This window comes from Rutidosis leptorrhynchoides, chromosome 7, assembly GCF_046630445.1.
Source record: "Rutidosis leptorrhynchoides isolate AG116_Rl617_1_P2 chromosome 7, CSIRO_AGI_Rlap_v1, whole genome shotgun sequence".
NCBI classification, from domain to species: Eukaryota; Viridiplantae; Streptophyta; class Magnoliopsida; order Asterales; family Asteraceae; genus Rutidosis; species Rutidosis leptorrhynchoides.
In genome coordinates, this window is record NC_092339.1 from 160,581,485 (window position 1) to 160,601,989 (window position 20,505).

The window sequence follows — 20,505 nt, forward strand, 5'->3', positions numbered from 1 at the left end:
TTTTGCTTACAAACGCATGCCATTTGGACTTTGCAACGCCCCTGCAACCTGTCAAAGGTGCATGATGGTGATTTTTCACGACATGATAGAAGAATGCATGGAAGTTTTCATGGATGACTTTTCAGTCTTCGGTGATACATTTGAATCATGTCTAGTCAATCTTGAACGAATGCTTATTAGATGCGAACAATCAAATCTAGTTCTGAATTGGGAGAAATGCCATTTCATGGTTAAAGAAGGCATCGTTCTTGGTCATAAAATTTCAAAGGAAGGAATTGAAGTGGATAGAGCTAAAGTAAATGTAATTTCTAAACTTCCACATCCCACCAATGTTAGAGGAGTTAGGAGTTTTCTAGGGAATGCCGGTTTTTACTGACGTTTCATAAAATATTTTTCTAAAATTGCCATTCCTATGAATAAACTCCTAGAAAAGGATGCTCCATTCATCTTTTAAGATGAATGCATCAAATCCTTTAATATTCTTAAAAAAAACTCACTAATGCACCGATTATGATAACTCCAAATTGAAATCTACCATTTGAACTCATGTGCGATGCAAGTGATTTTGCAATGGGAGCCGTTTTAGGACAAAGGATTGAAAAACGATTTCAACCTATATATTATGCTAGTAAGACGTTACAAGGAACACAAACGAATTACACAACTACTGAAAAAGAACTCCTTGCTATTGTCTTTTCTTTTGAAAAATTTCGTTCATATCTCATTCTAGCTAAAACGGTGGTCTATACCAACCATTCTGCTCTTAGATATCTATTTTCAAAATAAGATGCCAAACCAAGATTAATCTGTTGGATCTTACTCTTACAAGAATTCGATATTGAAATCCGAGACAAAAAGGGAGCAGAAAATCTCGCAGCTGATCATCTTTCTCGTCTTGAAAATCCTGAATTAGAAGTTCTAAATGAATCAGCCATACAAGATAACTTTCCTGATGAATATCTATTGAAGATAGATTATAGTGAAATTCCATGGTTTGCAGACTATGCAAACTACTTAGTATGTGGATTCCTTGAAAAAGGGTTGTCGTACCAAAAACGAAAGAAATTCTTTAGTGATATAAAACACTATTTCTGGGAAGATCCACAATTGTTTAAAAGTTGTCCCGATGGAATAATACGCCGATGTGTATTCGGGGATAAAGCTAGTCAAATCTTAAACCATTGTCACACAGGACCAACATGAGGGCATTATGGGCCTCAACTCACAGCAAGAAAAGTTTACGATGCTGGTTTCTATTGGCATACAATTTACAAAGACACACATCTTCTTTGCAAATCCTGTGATGCATGTCAAAGGGCCAGAAAAATAAGTCAACGTGATGAAATACCACAAAATGTCATTCAAGTATGTGAAGTATTTGACATTTGGGGTATTGATTTTATGGGTCCATTTCCAAAATCTCATAATAATCTCTACATTCTCGTTGCCATTGATTATGTATCTAAATGGACGGAAGCACAAGCTCTCCCAACTAACGATGCACGAGTTGTAGTCAACTTCTTAAAACGTCTTTTTGCTAGGTTTGGAACACCGAAAGCTTTAATAAGTGATCGGGGTACTCATTTTTGTAATAATCAACTAGAGAAAGTTCTCAAAAGATATGGAGTAACTCATAAAATCTCAACCTCTTATCATCCACAAACAAGTGGACAAGTTAAAAATACCAACCGAGCATTAAAACGTATTCTAGAGAAAATCGTAGGATCAAATCCGAAGGAATGGTCCATGAAATTGGAGGATGCACTTTGGGCTTTTAGAACAGCCTACAAAACTCCAATTGGAACCACACCTTTTAGACTCATTTATGGAAAAGCATGTCACCTTCCAGTAGAAATTGAACACAAAGCATTTTGGGCTTTGAAGACATGTAATCTTGATTTACATGAAGCTGGACGTCTACGGTTAAGTCAGCTAAAAGAATTAGAAGAATTAAGACATGAAGCATATGAAAATTCATTAATCTATAAAGAAAGAATGAAGAAATGGCATGATAAAAGAATCAGAAGTTCAAAAGAATTTAAAGAAGGAGATAGAGTTCTTCTTTTCAATTCACGATTCAAGCTATTTCCTGGAAAATTGAAATCAAGATGGTCTGGACCATTCTTAGTCAAAAGAGTTTTCCCGTACGGAACAGTAGAATTAATAAATTCAAATGGGATTGAATTTAAGGTTAATGGTCACAGAGTTAAACATTACATAGATAATCTAATGGAAGTTGAAGATGAAGTTAATCACAATTTCGACATCACAGCTAACTAAGTGTGGGAAGGTTCGAATCTTTTTAGGGTAATATGTATTTCTGTTAGAGTTAGACATTCTGTTTTCGTGTAGTTCTCGAGAATGGAATCCGAATGGTCTTTCCCTAGCAGATGCTAAAGAACTAGTCTTCTCCCTCCATTCTGAATTTTTATTTTTTTTAGGTTTTACGAGATGAAGAATTCCTTTGATCTGAACCATGGTCTAATGCTACACGCTATGATTACTAAACGTAATAATGACACACTTCCGAGTGAATTGGTATCATTCATAAGAAACAAAATGGACGGAGTAAGAAAAGAACTCAGGAAAGATCATCATAAGATACATTTTGGTAAAGGCAAATCAAAATTCGCAACAAAAAGAAGAGCACGACACCTTGAAAGATGTTATAAATGCAGAAAATGGTCACACGAAGGTAAATGTTCAAATAATCAAACATATTCAAATACCGAATTTCTTACTCTATGCAGAGAAGGACCGTTCATATGTTTAGAAGAAAAGATATTGAAGAATCGAGGTTTTGCTTACGTAGCTATGGAGAACCAAATAACACGACTCTCCTATGAGTTGGCTAAAGCAGGTCTCTGAGAATTCTTTCTTACAGGTAAGTATGTACAGTTTTTAGTTTTATTTTTATTGCTTTTAACCTTTTGATAATAAACGCTGAATCGTTCGCTATAAAGTATTAAATTGGTATTCAATAAAATTAGGTATGCGTAACCGAAATTATTGATATCATACAAAAATTTATTACATCACTGCGAAATTTACCGTTTATTCTTAAGGTATAAATATCTTTAATCAATCAACCCAAAAATATTTCAGAAATTCGTCAGGAGTAAAACTAGGTAATATAGCCGAAATTACTTTTCCGAAAAGAGGGGCGTATATTTTTGATAATATTTGATTGATTAAAGTGGGATAAAAGACCAAAAAGATTTTGAATTTTAATTTTTACCATGTTTTTAAAATTAATATATAAATATTAAATTAATATTGTAAACTTTTTAAAATCAATATTTAAGTTTGTAAATATTTGAAAAATTAATGTTTTTAATATAAGTTTGTATGTATAAAAATAAAAATATAATATAAATTTGTTGTGAATTTTTAATTTTAATTATATGAATTTTTAATTTTATGCATTTTAAATTTAAGTTTGGTGTGAATTTAAAAACAAAAATTTACTTTATTTCATTAAGTTAAAAATGTGATTTCTAAAAATTCGTCGTGAGTTGAAAACTAGGTCGTTGAACTTAAATTGCTTTACCCAAGGAAGGGACGAGAATTTTTATTATCATTATTTTTAAATATTATTGAATTAAAGTATGTCAAAAACATTAAAAAACTCTAAAATCTTTGCATTTAAAACAACGCTTAAAACGTGACAAATTCTAAAATTTTGTCGAGAGGCGGACTAGGACAACGATCCGAAACGCCCTCACTCCTAAAAAGAAACAAAATTTTAAATAAAGTTAATTATTTGTTTTAAAAAGTATAAGGTTTTTATAAAAAAAAAATAGCCAGACCCCATGCGATCGCATGGGGTTCTTTCATAATTTCCATTCGATCGCATGGTGCAAAAAAACTGGGCAGATCATAAACTTCCAGCGAGCTGTGTTCTGTCTCACTCCACACTCATACAAAAACACACGAACACATACACACATATCACCCTAAAATCACCAATTTTCACCCAAATTTCACCAAATTTCTCACAAAACTTCGCTACAATCATGCCTAGGTTCGGATTTTTCAACAAGAAGGTAAAAATTACACCCCTAAACTCTTAAATTTCCTAGTTTTTGTGATAATTACCAATATTTTACCTAATTTGATTTTGTTAATTTCTAGTGTAATTAGTGTTAAATTGTTAGTATATTATGCATGTATAACCTAGATTGATGCCATTTAACATAATTTGAAGCCAAAAACTTCAAAATTTTTAGGAATCTAGGGTTTGTGTTCTTGAGCAATTTGGGGCTTTTTGATATAAAAAGGTTATGGCCGATTTTTGTCATGAATTATTGCTAAATTAAGTAGTGTAACATGTTTAGGTAGCTAAATGATCCAAACTTTGATCCTAAACATGATTTTTGAGAATTAAAGTAGACTTTTTAGGTCTAAAATTCATGAATTGATTAAATTGATGTAAATGCCATTTGAAACTTGTTTAATTGTTAGTAATGGTTATTTTAACGTGTTATTTGAGTTGAATGCTTATGAACTTTGTAAACATTTTCATATATGCTTATTTGAAAAAACAGTGTAGAATTGTAAAAATTGTGAAAATGTGTATAAGTTTAATTTTGATTGAACATGTTATTGTAATTGTTTCATGTTGTTATTTTGCTAACACTAATGCATATTTGGATGCACAAATTTTGTGTTTAATGTGTTTTGTAGAAAAATACCGATACTGATGGTGCATCATCATCATCTAGACAACCTGCTCCAGAACCTGAACCAGAAATGCAATATGAGCCACAATATGAACCAGAACCTGAACAGGAGCAACAACAGGAACAACAGCAACAACCTGATCAACACGTACCATATTATGATCCGCAAATAGAATATATTAATGCCTACGTAATTTTTCCGATTTATCCGATGGTAGAACACCCAACGATTCATGAAGCACAGTTGCATCCCAATTTGAGATTTGATCGAAGCTGGAGAGATTAACCAACATATCAAAGTAACAAATTCAAACTGGTAATGAAAAATGTAGAAGTGACGAGGGTAATCGATTGGGAACCTTTGGAAAGGGTCCACCTAGTTAACTCAGTTAGACTGCATCTGATCCAAAGGTATGGCAGCTCTTCTTTTCCCAATTGGGAACGTTTATTCACCATTCGTAGGCCTGTATATAAGGAATGGTGTGTTGAGCTTATGAGTACTATTTCACTTAATGCTGATGTAGATAGGTTAGATGATAGAAGTTTTCTTAGATTTATACTTGGCCGTAGGATGTATAGAATGTCCATGCTGGACATGGCCAGGGCTTTACAGATTTACACTCCTGGTGAATTATTACTACCCGATTGTACAAATTTGATTTATCATGGGGAGCGGGTAGATAGAAATTTTGACGCGAACGCCGTTTGGAGGCGTATGTCAGATTATAATGTTTTTTCGCTGGGAGGAAGACACTCATTTTTAGATATTAATAAAGCAGAGCTACGTATTATACATAGATTTTTAGCTAATTCGATTATACAAAGAGGTAAAAACAAAGAGAAAATGACCTTACATGACTTATTTTACCTTAAGTGTATTCGAAACAATAGAAGCTTTGTTAATATCCCCTACCGTGTTGGTTTTTATCTGTCCAAAGTGGTAGTCGGAATACATGAAGGGGGAATAATAGGAGGATGTATTTTTGTTACTCTCATTGGAGAGTATTTGGGTGTAGATAGGGACATAGGGGGTCCACTTATGGTATGTAGGGAACAGGATAATACTTTAGAATTGAAGGTCTATCAGGGTGCTAAGGTATTAAAGAGCAGACGCAATCAGGCAATACCATATGATGGTAATCATCCACAGGTAGAGAGAGGTTCAGATGAGGAAATGGAGGAAGCAGATGACATTAGGGATGTCATTAGGGAGGCTATGACTGACGTCTACCAGCGTATAGATGAGGTAGAAATGATAAACCAGGATAGACATAGTCGGTACGAGCAGTGGCAAGCCCAGAATGAGTACGAGCATTCTAGGTAACGACAGCATGATAGATGGCACTATCATCAGCATCAGATCATGAGCCAGCTATCACCTCAGGATTACTACGTACCGACCCAACCTTCTTATTATCCTCCACACCAGCCCGATATGCTACCACCGTTTACTCTCTACGACACAAACCAGGCATATCAGTACACCTATAACCAACCATGGAACCCGCCCGACAACATGAACTGGAACCCCTATCCAGATTGATATAGTTCCGTTGGTTATTTTTATAATTTTTATCTTTTTATTATTTTTATTTAATTATGTTTTAAACATATAATATTATGATATCTTTATGTAAGTTTTAACATTTTTTTATTTTGTACTAATATTTCATATTTGACTTGAAAGTGGGATTTTAAGTCCCATTTCAAATTACCATGCATGTTATTATTTGTATGTATGTATATTGTCAATTGTACACAACAGGGTAAAACAGCGCATTTTCAAAGACTGGCATTAAGTTCAGCAAAAGCAACTAATTTTGACGAAAAAACGAAAAAACAAATGTGATGTAACAACAAGACGGAATGAACAAATGATGTGCACCATTTATCATTCAGTAAACAAACGCCAATATGTTTGGAAACTTTGGTAAAATTTAATCATTTTTCTACGCTAATCACCCTCAATAATTTAAATTGTTACTGATTTTTTGCAAATGAGGGCATTGCAAGATCTTAAGTGTGGGAAGGGGTTAAATTCTTTCGGATTTTTAAAATTTTTTGACTTATACACTTGGTTACCATTAAAAATACTAGTAACGCAGTAGTTGTATTAGAATCTAGTGCTCTCTGATAATAAAGAACAGTCCTAGTCTTATATACTGACTACCCAATTCTAGTAAAAAAATTTCAAAAATTTCAAATAAATGTATTCAAAATTATATTTATACATATTTATGAACGATAAAACTAGGTGTTAACACCAAAATTATTGTTACCTCGGAAAGGACATAAATTGAGAAACAACCCAAAATGTTAGAATTCATTTAAAATAGAATAGAGGACAATAAAAAGGCAAAGAAAGGAAAATAAAAGCCAAGTGTGGGAAAAATTTACCAAGTTATTTAAAATATATATCACATATATTTGTAAAAATAATTGCAGGTGCGTTTGTTTTGGACGATACTAATCAGTTTTACCCGATTTACTGTAATATATTTGAAAGAAAGATGGATCTACACGATGAATCAATTCCATCATTAAAAGGAAGTAAAGTCTTCCGGAAAAAGACACGCGCTTCTTGATTTAGGTCAAGGAGTTGTCGTCCAGACCAGCTGTAGGTTGACGAAAAATCTAGAAAAGTCATCTCTAAAATCAGCAGGAAATCCACGGACCTCAGCATCAAATAGGGTCGCCAAGTGGTTAGACTTATCCTAACCATGAGAGGATCTGTCTCGTAAAATGGGGAGGGCGCCATGCAAATTAGCTTGATAAGACTAATGAATCAGATCCCCAGAAAGGATAATCTCCTTAAAAGATCAAAAATCAGCTTTTAAGACTGATATTACTCAATCCTTGAGATTGACTTTTAAAGATTTTCGAATTACATACTTATGGAATTCGATGATATCTAAACTCGAGCTTGAACGAGAAAATATTTTTATAAAATTCCAAACCGATTTGTTTTCTGAAAACCCTATTTTCAATGCGTTCATTACCATTGAACGTAAAATCCTAGGAATTCACCTGGAATTCATTAGGTCACCTGAACCAAATCGGGTGTCAACCGTAAGAACGGTGGTTGCATAGCATGGTCAAAGACAGGACCTTATGCCAGACCGAAAAACTATAGGGTGATCTTTACTATTGCTCCTACCAAGGATAGTAATTGCATCCGACACGTTATAGACCATAATTAAAAGCATGTCACGGGACATTACCTTAACAGTTGCTTGTTCAACGCTTTCCTTTACAACCAGACGGTAGTTTACCGAAAGGTAATATACGGAGCAAGTAAACTGGACGTGTTACTTTCCCAATACAAGGTTAGCGAGTGGGTGACACAAAATAGCAAGTTTTAAGCTAAAATTTTCAAATCTGAAACCCACAAAACCCACAAAAACAATTTTGTAAACACCGGTGAAGGGTTATTCTGGAAAACTTATCTAAGGTAAAAGCTAGATTGAATTTTCAAAAGATCAAATGTTTTCATAAAGATCGTTACTACCATTGTTCATACCGCCGTATTAAAATCACTGATGTACAAAGTGTGAAGAATAAAGAAGTGATTCTAGTAAAGTTTTATTTCAAGACTATATTGCTTGAGGACAAGCAAAGCTCAAGTGTGGGAATATTTGATAATGCTAAAAACGAACATATATTTTATAGCATTATCCCTCAAGAAAGACAAGCTTTTAGTTGCAATTGTTCTATTTACAAGTGATATTCGTTTAAATAATAAAAGGTGAAGATAAAAGACATATTCGACGATTTGAAGACGCAAACGACCAAAAAGCTAAAAAGTACAAAGTACAATCAAAGTGGTTCAAATTATTGATGAGAAACGTCTCAAAATTACAAGAGTACAAGACACAAAACGCAAAGTACAAGATATTAAATTGTACGCAAGGACATTCGAAAATCCGTAACCGGGACCAGAGTCAACTCTCAACGCTCGACGCAACGGACTAAAAATTACAAATCAACTATGCATATAAATATAATATAATATATAAATAATTCTTAAAATTATTTATATATTATATATATTTAATTAAACCGTCGACAAGAAGAAAACAACCAAATGTGAGCTGTCCCAGCTGACCATGCGATCGCATGGCCAGGAAGAAGGAATTTCATGCGGTCGCATGACCCAAAATGTCAGGCCACATCTATAAATTTCGCAGTTTTTGGCCGAATAAAACACATCTTTTTCTCTTCTCACTCTCACATATTATATATATATTATAATTTTAATTTTAATTTTAATTTAATTTAATAATAATAAGGGTATGTTAGCGAATGTTGTAAGGGTGTAAGTCGAAATTCTGTCCGTGTAACGCTACGCTATTATTAATCATTGTAAGTTATGTTCAACCTTTTTAAATTAATGTCTCGTAGCTAAGTTATTATTATGCTTATTTAAGCCGAAGTAATTGTGATGTTGGGCTAAATATTAAATTTAGGTAATTGGGCTTTGTACCATAATTGGGGTTTGGACAAAAGAACGACACTTGTGGAAATTAGACTATGGGCTATTAATGGGCTTTATATTTATTTAATTGAATGATAGTTCGTTAATTTAATATAAAGATTTACAATTGGACGTACCTATAAATAACCATATACACTCGATCAGACACGATGGGCGGGATATTTATAAGTACTAATAATCGTTCATTTAACCGGACACGGAAATGGATTAATAGTTAATGGACTTATTAAAACAGGGGTAAATTACATACAAGGACACTTGGTGTAATTATAGTTTAAGTCCCCAATTAGTTGGAATATTTAACTTCGGATATAAGGATAATTTTACGAGGACACTCGCACTTTATATTTATGACTAATGGACTGTTATGGACAAAAACCAGATGGACATATTGAATAATCCAGGACAAAGGACAATTAACCCATGGTAATAAACTAAAATCAACACGTCAAACATCATGATTACGGAAGTTTAAATAAGCATAATTCCTTTATTTCATATTTAATTGCACTTTTAATTATCACAATTTTATTTATCGCACTTTTATTTATCGCAATTTCATTATTGTCATTTACTTTACGCTTTAAATTAAGTCTTTTATATTTTTAATATTTTACATTAGGTTTTAACTGCGACTAAAGTTTTAAAATCGACAAACCGGTCATTAAACGGTAAAAAACCCCTTTTATAATAATAATACTACTTATATTTATATTTATATATTTATACAAATATAGTTTTAAAAATATAGCCTTAAACTTGGCTAGCTCCATGTGGAACGAACCGGACTTACTAAAAACTACACTACTGTACGATTAGGTACACTGCCTATAAGTGTTGTAGCAAGGTTTAGGTATATCCATTCTATAAATAAATAAATAACTTGTGTAAAGTTGTATCGTATTTAATAGTATTTTGTAGTAAAAATTAATAGTATTTTATACCCTTCGCTTTAACATCAGTACCCCCTTAAAGAGATTCCGTCCTCAGAATCTGGTCAATCATATGTACAATGGTTAAGAATATCAAACACCATCACAATTGGTTACATCGAGAACCAAGTCAAAACAACTCTTACTGTCATAGGCATTACTTAATTAGGTTCACAGTTCCACAAGTCTTCTCATCTAACAACGTCTCTTCCTAATTTACCAAATTAAAATCTTACCACCACCGAGTCAAATATCAACTTTCCCGTTACGACTACCATCAATTACACAATTTCGACATAAGTTGATCTACTAGTTCTAATTACATTACACAACAGTTAGACAATTTACCACACACTTGTCCATATTATCTTACTCGTCATTTGCAGAAGTAAACAAGTGCCAATAATATGTCGTATACCAAAAACCTCGCAAGTCATTTTCTAACCGAGTGTTAAGTTAAAAGGATAACGATCCATCAATTCAACGTCAGTTACAATTAACCTCATTTCAAACACGGGGCAACTCATAAGCAATACATCGACCCATCATCGATCTAACAAATTTCCACAAAATGAGTCGTACTAAGTTTCCTTTTACCTACTAAATTCTCGAAACATAGATAATGTCCACCATTTAGCCCACCAATACATATCAACAATCTGATTTCTATGGCTTTCCATAAAAAGTTCTACGTTAAACCTGACATTACACATCAATTCTCGTAGATACCAACAGTAATACACCTTTAAATCCACCGAATTAAACCATTTCGCCAGGTTCTTGAAATTACCCATGAGATCAAACTGTAGTGACCCGAACTTTTCTATGTTTATATATATTAAATGAAATTGTTATTTACATGATTAAGTGTTTCTAACATGTTAAGCAATTAAACTTGTTAAGACTTGATTAATTGAAATAGGTTTCATATAGACAAGTGACCACCCAAGTTGACCGGTGATTCACGAACGTTAAAACTTGTAAAAACTATATGATGACATATATATGGATATATATATATATATATATAGTTAACATAATATTATGATAATTAAACATATCATTAAGTATATTAACAATGAACTACATATGTAAAAGCAAGACTACTAACTTAATGATTTTGAAACGAGACATATATGTAACGATTATCGTTGTAACGACATTTAATGTATATATATCATAATAAGAGATATTCATACATCATATTATCATGATAATATAATAATTTAAAATCTCATTTGATATTATAAACATTGGGTTAACAATATTTAACAAGATCGTTAACATAAAGGTTTCAAAACAACACTTACATGTAACGACTAACGATGACTTAACGACTCAGTTAAAATGTATATACATGTAGTGTTTTAATATGTATTCATACACTTTTGAAAGACTTCAATACACTTATCAAAATACTTCTACTTAACAAAAATGCTTACAATTACATCCTCGTTCAGTTTCATCAATAATTCTACTCGTATGCACCCGTATTTGTACTCGTACAATACACAGCTTTTAGATGTATGTACTATTAGTATATACACTCCAATGATCAGCTCTTAGCAGCCCATGTGAGTCACCTAACACATGTTGGAACCATCATTTGGCAACTAGCATGAAATATCTCATAAAATTACAAAAAAATGAGTAATCATTCATGACTTATTTACATGAAAACAAAATTACATATCCTTTATATCTAATCCATACACCAACGACCAAAAACACCTACAAACACTTTCATTCTTCAATTTTCTTCATCTAATTGATCTCTCTCAAGTTCTATCTTCAAGTTCTAAGTGTTCTTCATAAATTCTACAAGTTCTAGTTTCATAAAATCATGAATACATCCAAGTTTGCTAGCTTACTTCCAATCTTGTAGAGTGATCATACAACCTCAAGAAATCTTTCTTATTTACAGTAAGATATCTTTCTAATACAAGGTAATACTCATATTAAAACTTTGATTCAATTTCTATAACTATAACAATCTTATTTCGAGTGGAAATCTTACTTGAACTTATTTTTCGTGTCATGATTCTGCTTCAAGAACTTTCAAGCCATCCAAGGATCCTTTGAAGCTAGATCCATTTTTCTCATTTCCAGTAGCTTTATCCAGAAAACTTGAGGTAGTAATGATGTTCATAACATCATTCGATTCATACATATAAAGCTATCTTATTCGAAGGTTTAAACTTGTAATCACTAGAACATAGTTTAGTTAATTCTAAACTTGTTCGCAAACAAAAGTTAATCCTTCTAACTTGACTTTTAAAATCAACTAAACACATGTTCTATATCTATATGATATGCTAACTTAATGATTTAAAACCTGGAAACACGAAGAACACTGTAAAACCGGACATACGCCGTCATAGTAACACCGCGGGCTGTTTTGGGTTAGTTAATTAAAAACTATGATAAACTTTGATTTAAAAGTTGTTCTTCTGGAAAAATGATTTTTATTATGAACATGAAACTATATCCAAAAATCATGGTTAAACTCAAACTGGAAGTATGTTTTCTAAAATGGTCATCTAGACGTCGTTCTTTCGACTGAAATGACTATCTTTACAAAAACAACTTGTAACTTATATTTCTGACTATAAACCTGTACTTTTTCTGTTTATATTCATAAAATAGAGTTCAATATGAAACCATAGCAATTTGATTTACTCAAAACGGATTTAAAATGAAGAAGTTATGGGTAAAACAAGATTGGATAATTTTTCTTGTTGTAGCAACGTGAAAATTGGTAACAAATATATATTAATCATATCCTAGCTAACTTATATTTTATTATACATGTATTCTAATATATTATTTAATCTTGGGATACCATAGACATGTATGCAAATGTTTTGACATATCATATCGACCCATGTGTATATATTATTTGGAATAATCATAGACACTCTATATGCAGTAATGAGGGAGTTAGCTATACAGGGTTGAGGTTGATTCCAAAAATATATATACTTTGAGTTGTGATCTAGCCTGAAACGTGTATACACTGGGTCGTGGATTGATTCAAGATAATATATATCGATTTATTTCTGTACATCTAACTATGGACAACTAGTTGTAGGTTACTAACGAGGACAGCTGACTTAATAAACTTAAAACATCAAAATGTATTAAAAGTGTTGTAAATATATTTTGAACATACTTTGATATATATGTACATATTTGTTATAGGTTCGTGAATCGACCAGTGGCCAAGTCTTACTTCCCGACGAAGTAAAAATCTGTGAAAGTGAGTTATAGTCCCACTTTTAAAATCTAATATTTTTGATATGAGAATACATGCAGGTTTTATAAATGATTTATAAAATAGACACAAGTACGTGAAACTACATTCTATGGTTGAATTATCGAAATCAAATATGCCCCTTTTTATTAAGTCTGGTAATCTAAGAATTAGGGAACAGACACCCTAATTGACGCGAATCCTAAAGATAGATCTATTGGGCCTAACAAACCCCATCCAAAGTACCGGATGCTTTAGTACTTCAAAATTTATATCATATTCGAAGGGTGTCTCGGAATGATGGGGATATTCTTATATATGCATCTTGTTAATGTCGGTTACCAGGTGTTCACCATATGAATGAATTTTATCTCTATGTATGGGATGTATATTGAAATATGAAATCTTGTGGTCTATTATTATGATTTGATAACATATAGGTTAAACCTATAACTCACCAACATTTTTGTTGACGTTTTAAGCATGTTTATTCTCAGGTGATTATTAAGAGCTTCCGCTGTTGCATACTAAAATAAGGACAAGATTTGGAGTCCATGCTTGTATGATATGTGATGACCCGGGAATTTCCGACCAAATTTAAACTTAATCTTTATATGATTTCGATACGATAAGCAAAGTATGTAATGTTGAGTCTAGAAAACATTGGAACAATGTTCATATATTCAATTGACCTTCGACTGCTCTCGACGATTCACGAACAATTAATTGTAAATAGATATGTGTGTATGTATATATAAATAATAATTCGAAATATAATTTGAAGTATTATATGTTGTTGTTATTAAATATTAATAAAATAAAATTAGGGAATTATAATAATTATTATTTAAAATATATCTCTATATATAAATAAAGTATATTAAAAATAAATATTAAATGATTGCAATACTTGTTTGATGTTTCGATTGATATTAAGCAAGTTAAATTCAAACTTATGTAATTTTAAAATAAACGGTGATACGAAACTGAGTTCTATAAATTTTAGGCTTATTAAAAATGTATTTAGGAACTATTTGTTAAGTTTTAACACTTTTTATATTTTACCCAAAATTGAGAGGGACAATCGATGTAATTTTTATTTAATAATTAATGACCAAATTTTATACCATAATTACTAAAAGAAATAAAGATAATTACTGTAAAAATTTAGGATTTTTCTGAACACCTTTTATTCGCCACTAATTTAACAACGGGGTACGATTTAACAGTCCGTGATAAACTGTCGGCAGATATTTACAGACTACTATTGATCAATCACGTTTTAAAATTTTATATAGATATATTATATTACTTTGTCTTTTTTGCTTTTGGATTACACACACAAGTTGAGCACTTATTGAATTAGGAATATGAATTTTACTGTTTTAAATTTGTCTTCCTCCCAAACAAGAATAATACGTTGCAATATATACACTTATGTACATATGAAATGCAATCATGAACTAATAACCTTCTTCTTCCTCTCCTCTCTCTCACATCACTCTCTAAGTTATATATACGTATATAAATATGCATCGGATCACCAACATCGACCAAGAACACATAATAAACTGTTTGCTCATCTTTTGTTTCTGTCCGAACCAACTCAAATACAAGAAACGAACCTCTTAATCCTCTTGTTGATCGAAGACTACCAAGACAACCTTCATCCCATCCACTTTGATCTCCGGCAATCAACCACCACCTCCTTTGTGATAAACCCACCATTTTAAAATAATCACCATCATCATCATCTTTGTTTTATCTACTACTCATCTGCTACTGCAGTTTGTTGTTTCTGTTTATGTTTGAAGACCACCGGTACCACCATGAACCTCACCATCTCTCTCTCTCTCTCTCTCTCTCTCTCTCTCTCTCTCTCTCTCTCTTCCTTTCTCTCACTTCAATTTTCTGTTTATAATCGCTGTTATGCTTACAATCCTTCTGTTTTCTAGTTACTTTCGATCAAATTCCATAACCCATTATCGAACCCCTTGTTCAGCTACTTAGTGAACTATTCAATTTCGTTTTAGTTTCTAAACAAGTTAGATCGAAACCTATTTATTTTATGCCATTCCTATTCTATATACACTGCTACTAACAACAACTGCTACCATTACCTGCTTCTCTTTATTCTGTTTCTGTTTTCACAATCAACTACACCCGTCATAATGCATCGAACACCATATTGTTAATTAATTCCCTGCTACTCGTTTTGTGTCTGTTTATGCTTCTAATTTGTACCTGCTACATCTGCTTCTGTTTTGCTGATCAAGACGAAACCCACACACCACAACACCTGTTACTACTTTTTGAAGATGATGAAATTGTATCATGAAAATAGTGATGAACGTGATAAGTGATGATGAAAAGAATGATGTCGATGTTGATGATGACATGATGTATGATGGTGATGGAAGGTTTCGATGATGAAGGAGATGATGATACAGCGATGATGATGATACAACAATGAAGATGATAAGGATACTGTGTCGTTACCTGCTTTCTGTTTCTTATTCGGTGGAACACAAAGAAAAGAAAAACCACAAAGTTCTTTTGGGCCGAATTATATTTTGAAATTTTCTGTTGGGCCGATCTAAGTATTTTTGTTGGGCCAAAATAAATAGGAGCTACGATGGTAACGGGTTATAAGTAAATGGGTCGAGTAAAATTACAGAAAATCAAGCCAGCCCAGCTGGTTTAATGCATTGAAGGGTATTCGAGGGGTCGGGGGTTCGAGTCTGGTTTGTGACGTAATTTTTTTGGAAGGTTGTTTTCTATATCAAAAAATATTATTATTATTATTATTATTATTATTATTATTATTATTATTATTATTATTATTATTATTATTATTATTATTATTATTATTATTATTATTATTGTTATTGTTATTATTATTGTTATTGTTACTATTGTTAGAATTACAATTATTATTATTATTACTAATAAGTATTAGTTATCATTTATCATTATTATTATTACAATTAAAGTTATAACTAAAAATATTGTTATTACTACTATTATTATTATATTTATTAACTACTAATAGATGTATTATTATTATTATCATCATTATGTTAAAATAAATACCATGACTAATATTATTATTATGTTGATTAAGTAACGTCATTAAGTATTATTATTATAAAGTATTATGAACGTTAGTTATTTGTATTAATATTGCTAATACAAGTAATAGTTACCCATTATTAATATTAATATCATAACCCTAGTTACAATTATGATTATTATTAACAAATGTATTTTATTAAGATTACCATTAATAATAAAATGATTGTAATTATTAGTATCAAAATAAGTATTATCATTAGGTAATATGATTATTAATATTATCATTATTAATACCAAAAATTACCTTTTTAATCAAATAAATATTTTGTATATAAAATACACTTATTACATATACAATAATTATATTAAAATTTCACATAACTACATATGTCAAACCTACAAAAATTAATTATATAAATACCTACAAATAACAAACTATTGATTTTTAAATATAACATTAAACAAGTATGTATATAAATATGGATATATTAATATAACTATATAAATATTAATCATTTTGAATATATACATAAATTAAATATACATAATATATAGATTAAGGATGTAACAAATAAATTTGTTTAATTATGATTATATGTATTAATGAATATACAAATGATATAGGTTCGTGAATCCGAGGCCAACCCTGCATTGTTCAATGTCGTCATATGTATTTTTTACTACAAAATACAGTACTGTGAGTTTCATTTAATCCCTTTTTACTCTTTACATTTTTGGGGCTGAGAATACATGCAAATGTTTTATTAAATATTTTACAATATTTATATGCGTGAGTTTCATTTGCCCTTTTTACTTTTTATTTTTTTGGGCTGAGAATACATGCGCAATTTTTATAAATGTTTTTACGAAATAGACACAAGTAATCAAAACTACATTATATGGTTGAATTATCGAAATCGAATATGCCCCTTTTTATTAAAGTCTGTTAATCTAAGAATTAGGGAACATACACCCTAATTGACGTGAATCCTAAAGATAGATCTATTGGGTCCAACAAGCCCCATCCAAAGTACCGGATGCTTTAGTACTTCGAAATTTATATCATGTCCGAAGGAGGATCCCGGAATGATGGGGATATTCTTATATGCATATTGTGAATGTCGGTTACCAGGTGTTCAATCCATATGAATGATTATTTTTGTCTCTATGCATGGGACGTATATTTATGAGAATTGAAAATGAAATCTTGTGGTCTATTAAAATGATGGAATTGATTATTTATGTTAAGCTAATGAACTCAACAACCTTTTGGTTGACACTTTAAAGCATGTTTACTCTCAGGTATGAAAGAAATCTTCCGCTGTGTATTTGTTCATCTTAGAGATATTACTTGGAGTCATTCATGACATATTTCAAAAGACGTTGAATTCGAGTCATTGAGTTCATCAAGATTATTATTAAGTCAATTATAGTTAGATATATTAGGAAATGGTATGCATGCCGTCAACTTTTGATGTAATGAAAGATTGTCCTTTCAAAAACGAATGCAATGTTTGTAAAATGTATCCTATAGAGGTCAAGTACCTCGCAATGTAATCAACTATTGTGAATCGTTTATAATCGATATGGACTTCGTCCGGATGGATATGAACGGGTCCTTTCAGTTGGTATCAGAGCGGTGGTCTTAGCGAACCAGGTCTTGCATTAGTATGTCTAACTGATAGTTGTTAGGATGTATTAGTGAGTCTGGACTTCGACCGTGTCTGCATGTCAAAAGTTTTGCTTATTATTTCGTGTCGAAAATCATCTGCTTATCATCCTTAGGAAGTTACCTGCTTATCTTTCTTAGTCTAGACACATCTTACTGCAATGATTGCATGAATAGTATGTAGACGAAATTCGTATCTTATCATATCTACTGATTCATATCTTAGCGTATCTATTACCGTAAACTTTGCCTGACAGTTCCATAGATTCCTCTGTAACTTATGGGATTTTAGTATTATATATGCATATGTAAATTATGTATTACAGGGTACTAATCTACATCCTATAATCTATTTCTTATCGAAAATCCTTTCCTCTGCTCGTACGAGATGAATCCCTCAATCAGTTCGAGTCTCTCAGATTTCGATAGCTATTCCGATAGTTATTCCGACAGCTATTCTGACATGGATATTCACCTAAGCTCCGAAAGCGGTGTCACCAGAATGAATCTATCAATCAGCCACCCCCAATTCATCTGAAGGGTTCGTAGTTGACTTAATCAATGGAGACACGAAGAAGGTGATCTTTTCCACCAACCAAATTGCCCTATTGGCGAAGAACCTGAAACATTTATCGGTGAATCTATCCGAGACACCATTTTCACCCTCATTTCTCAAATATCTCGCCACGATTATATTCTATCTAAAATTCTAAACCTTATTCATCCGCTCATTCCTACCGACAATCATCCCGGAATAATAGAAGAAGTCAACGAACTCCGCACTCGAGTAATCAATTTGGAGAATATGGTGCAAAATTTACCAGCTTCAGCAACACCACCAGCACCAACAGTACCATCAGTAACAGCACCAGTACCATCAACAATTTCTGTCTCAACATCTCATTCTGTACCTTGAGCATAACCATCGTTCTACATGACGTTCTATATTATTTATCTTCGTTCGACATGGCGATTATGTAATCTCTAATATTTTAGAGATTATATATTCTTGTTCTAACAGTAAATCAAATGAGTTTAATATCATATTAACTCATTAAATCCTTGATTATATCTGAAGGAAGTATATATGTAAATATATTTTCATAAAGATTGTAATTAAAAATTCTTTCGTACAAACTGTTAATGATGAAAATATTTTAACGGGTAGGTAATACCCGAGGAATATTTAGATTTCACATTAATAAGTACACTGTACATTCTTTCAAATCTAGTTCAACAGTCATTTACTATCCTATTTACAACCATCGATATACGTATTCGTTCACCACAGAATAACCCTTTTCATTCAATTTCATATTTGGATTTTGATCTATCAGAATCCAACAAGTGGCATAATGAAGAAAACATTGGACAAAAAAAAATTTTTATTAGAAACAAACAAATTAACCATTAGAAAATTTTATTAAGAATCCACGCTAACAAAATCCTAGCTAACTGTTCCTAACTAACTGATTACATTTTATTTATCGCAGTTTATTTATCGCAATTTAATTATCGCAATTTTATTTATCGTCATTTAATTTCTGTTATTTACTTTACGCACTTTATTTATCGTCATTTAAATTTCTGTTATTTATTTTTACGCACTTTAAATATCGGGACACGTGTACAAGGTTTTGACATATCATATCGACGCATCTATATATATTATTTGGAATAACCATAGACACTCTATATGCAGTAATGATCGAGTTCTCTATACAGGGTTGAGGTTGATTCTATAATAATATATATAATTTGAGTTGTGATCGAGTCTGAGACATGTACACGGGTCACGATATGTATTAATTAATTCGAATATTATATATTAAACTAAATATGAATTATTGGACTGTTAACTGTGGACTATCAACATTGGACAATTAAAATAAATTAAAATATTAATTATAACATATGAAACTAAACAATTCTTCAAGTTGCCACTTGATTTCATCTTAAACCTCATTTGTATCTTGACGATTCCAATCTGCGTTCAAACCTTTCATGATTCTTGAAAACACCTCAATCGAGAGGATGAACCAACCGCACTTCAATTACGGGAGAAAAGATTGATGCATATAGTTATGCACCTGAAAACACTCGGAACCAGAGTAAACGTTTAACACGTAGTTGTGCTAATTCCTTTAGCGTTATTATTATCGAAAATAACTTTGCAACTGCTGTTCGAGATAGCCAGTTTTGTCACAGCTCCAGCAAGTTAACTTCGACTTTTCAATCGTATTAGCTAATTATAACTCTGATATATATATAAGTTGCCTTTCGTCATCGATACCGGAAAATCGTTTATATCTCACTACATTAGCAGTAAACTTACCAGCAACATCATTGATCTTTGACTTTATGAAAAATTATTATATTCATTGAGATCCTATCATCTA